The following is a 3,899-nucleotide window of genomic DNA, read 5'->3' as shown; positions in this document are numbered from 1 at the left end:
GTTAGTCATAAAATATATATATATATTCAAAACACTTCTGCTTCTTTCTGCCTGATTTGAGTCATTGCTCAGTTGGATGATTGGCATCTTTTTGACCAATCAAATGCCACCGTATAATATACGTTCGGTTGACCCACGTAAACAACTATTCTCGGCACGCTCGTTAGAGCTAGTATCGCTGCAGAGGAAAATGAGCCTATTTATCAGCCCTGAAACACCGAGCAATACGGTTATGGAGTTTCCACACTACGATCAATAAAGTAAGTCCAGAAGTTATACATATACGAGTTTCAAGACTTTGCTGATGGAATGTGTATTTTATTAGCTTTCAATGGCCGTAGGGTTTGCCAAGCTAGCCTGCTAGGTTACAAAATTCTTGTTTGGTGTATCAGTGGTAAAAAAGTAACGTAGCTTGGTTTTAAACATAGCTTTGTACCAGAATAGGTACGGACCCAAGAGTCTGGGCATTTGGCGGCAATCAGGAAACATTGCTGGGTTTCACGTTATGTCACATCCGGTTGTTGTCGGGCCCGCCTCAAAAAGATGGGGGGCAAACAAGCAATTTGTTACTAGAAGTCATGTAAAATTAGAGTAAAAGTGCTGCATACATTTGCCATTCTCGCGTGTGGAAACCGTTCAAATATGTATATCGGAAAACGCAATTAGTCCATCAAAACAGGAAAAAGGTTCAGGAAACAATGCACCTTTCTCTGCGTTTGCCAACACTGAGCTCTGGTCAAGTGGAGCCGAGTATGGGCATGCTCCAGTTTACAACAAGTACAATATATACTAAAATTAAAGTTAAACACTGTTGGAACTCAAACATATGAAATACATGAAATAATTTCCACCAGGAAGAATGTTCAGAGATACTCCAAGGAGAAGTGTGGCAGGGTCCAGGTTCTAGCAGCCAGGAAACACTGGGTGAAAAAAACTTTGCTCTGGCGCTCAGACTTTGCCAAACAGTGCAGTGCAACAATGAAGGACACGTACAAGAATGTGCTTGGTGAGTATGATGTATTCAATTTTTTAATGTTTTTGTCATGTTATTAGATATAAAGTCGTTCCTCGCAATCTCATGGTTCCATTATCGCTCCCTCGCTATGTGGAGTTTTTTTCAGAAATTAATGAATTCATAATTCGTGGTAGGCTATGGTCTATTATCAGTCAAAACATATTGAAATGCAAGTGAATATGTATTCTGGTCACAAGGCGGCCGTAATGACACAAAACCTTACATTACATTACATTACCTTAACACTGCATGAAGTCATGAAGCCAGCCATGGCTTGTCTGACATGATAAAGTGAAAAAAAATTCTTCTCCCATTCCGTGTGGAAGTGGTAAGTGTTTAGCTTCTTAAGTTTAGAAGAAATAATTTCGTTAGCTCCCTAGCTTGCTTGCCCGTGGCCGTCTTGAGTCCCTGCAGCATTAGAGTTGCGCAATGTTTTGTAGACAATGAATAACAGAAGTGTAAAGGTGACTATAGGCTGTTATTTCATGATTACAGGCCTCTAATAATGTTAAAACCATATTTAGAAAGTCATAAACAAGTTTCCTATACTCTAACTATGAAAATATTCCATTTATTAACATTGAATCCAATATCTCAGAAATTAATTTATCGTGGGCTGGTCTGATACCAATTAACTGCTGTGGACAAGGAACGACTGTATGTTGATTCTGAAGTGCTCCAGATGATGTTCTCGTATAGAAGTTTGGAGTTGTTTAGAGATGTATTTGAAGATAAAGGGCTAACTGGGTTTGCTGCTTTAGTAATAATGGTATTCATCCCCAATTCTGTAATCAATGGTTTGTATAATGAGAGTGGTGGTATAAAGAAGTGGATTATGTCGCTTAAGTCCCCAATGAGGGCCCAGCTATGTAATGCACCGCCTACCACGTCCTGACAGTGCCCAAAATGAGCAAAACCTTGACCTTAAAACCTTTTTTACCAGTACACCCCACTAAGGGTTATTAGTAGGGATGTCCCGATCCACATTTTGGCTTCCGATCGGATTTTTTTTTTATAGTCTTGCCAACTCGATCTGGTACCGATCTTTTTTTTTTATGTTTGTTTTTTTATTAATAATAAGCTTTTGTTACAAAACATGAATTTGTGGGATTACACAGCATGACCAAAAATATTGTTTGGCTTTTGTAACAAACCTCTGTGAGTCATGTCCCTAATTCAATAAAATATCCAATAAAAGATAAAATTGGACAAAATTGGCATGCAAAATACTTTTAGAGTATGACTAATCATTTGACATGGTGATAGATCAATTTGTGGTGTAATTTAGAATAAGATTTTTTTTTAACAAACTGTATTAGGGCCCTGTGAAATCCGTTTTATTTTTTCTCAAATTCCGTTTCTCCGTTTTAATTTTTTTGAATTCAGTTTTTTACCTTTTCCACTTATTTTACCAGCATAGAGTGTGTGCTATTTGGGTTAGTGTCACAGATGTAATTCCAATCACGTTATTAATGTGAGATATTTTAATGACACCCTTAGTTTGTTTACATATTTTGAAGGGCAGAATATGTTGTGTGTGTTGAGAATGGCAATTGACGGTTGCCAAATGATGCTGGGTGCACACACACGCACACAGCTGCACCAGCTAAACTAAGCGAACCCTGCTAGCTTCCATTCACGCTCCGTAACAGAGGAGTTTCCAAGGTTTTTTTGCCACCGTTTCGACATGTTTAGTAGTGTTTGTGCAGTCCCTATTACCAACCAGCAGTTACAGCGGCACTTCCAGTGCGAGCTCCCTTCACCATGACGCAGCAATCCAGGCAAAGTGAGAGGGAAATACCGCTGTAGCTCCGGAGCCAAATATCCAACGTCCAACGTGAAACTAACTTCGCCACGGTACACCACGAACATGTGTACATGTTGGTGTTGCATTTTCTTCTTCTTGTGGGTGGCGCGAGTCGAATGGCAACCAGTTTTGAGGCGCATTGCTGCACCTACCATGCTGGAGTGTGGCTCAGAGGTACGAACGTGATCCGGCAACCGGATCGGCTCAATCTTGTGGTGGAAGCCGATATTATCTGATCAGTGAATCGGCAGCCGATCCTAATCCTGAAGATCGGATCGGGACATCCCTGGGTATTAGCTTAGCTTTTTAAGGTCCATTTGTGCCTCAATCAGGATGTACTGTGGCCTTTAAGGCCAACATACATTGTTCTCTCTTGCTGAGTTCTCAGTAATATCGGTGTCTAGTGGGGTCTCTGAAGTGGATCAGCATAGTTAATAGCATAAATAAGTATGTGTTTTTTGAGCATCCCCAATATTTTGATCCTACATTAGATCCGCTCCTGACTGAGACTTAAAGGTCACATATTATAGTATTTTTCAACAAATTTAAATAGGTCTCAGAGGTCCCACAATAGTGTATTTGAAGTGTGTTAGCAAAAATCTAGCCTTTGTGTACTGTTATTCATTCATGAATATGGTTTTAATGACCCCTGGTGTTTATTGTTAGGGTTGGGCATTGTTTAAATTTGAACCATTCCGGTTCCGAATCCAATGCCTTGTTTTGATTACGGTTCCTAACGATTCTTGATTCCGATGCTTTTTAGAGGCAGGGTCATCAAAGTTTGCATGGTTTAAATGAGGGCGCTAACCGGAGTTCTTTTGGGATTGAATGTCTGAACTTCTCCATGAATTGTTTAATGGTAGGAACTTTTTTTTTTATCAACTTTACTATTAATTTCTTACAGGGCTATTTTCAACAAGTATATAAATATCAAACCATTCAACTTGAATGTAAATGTTTCTTTTTACAGGAGTGCACTTTCACAAAACATGTTTACTTTTGAAAAGTAGTATATTATATCCGAAGTGCGGCCCACAGCTTGTGTCTCATTGGCCCTCGGTATTCTTTAAATACTAA

The 3,899-nt window shown here is 39.3% G+C and overlaps 1 long non-coding RNA gene across 2 annotated transcripts in view; it reads left to right on the top strand.

Moving 5' to 3' along the window:
• The first annotated feature begins 122 nt into the window (after window positions 1-122).
• Window positions 123-3,899, top strand: part of LOC129185644 (uncharacterized) — a 15,719-nt gene continuing 11,942 nt past the window's right edge. For both annotated transcript variants that reach the window (XR_008572108.1, XR_008572107.1), the window contains exons 1-2: window positions 123-260; window positions 855-1,006. This is a non-coding gene — a long non-coding RNA (uncharacterized LOC129185644). The remainder of the gene's footprint in view (window positions 261-854; window positions 1,007-3,899) is intronic.

This window comes from Dunckerocampus dactyliophorus, chromosome 7, assembly GCF_027744805.1.
Source record: "Dunckerocampus dactyliophorus isolate RoL2022-P2 chromosome 7, RoL_Ddac_1.1, whole genome shotgun sequence".
In the NCBI taxonomy this organism is placed as follows: domain Eukaryota; kingdom Metazoa; phylum Chordata; class Actinopteri; order Syngnathiformes; family Syngnathidae; genus Dunckerocampus; species Dunckerocampus dactyliophorus.
Note: the sequence above shows the minus strand (reverse complement) of the source record. Positions and strands in the feature narration are given on the sequence as shown.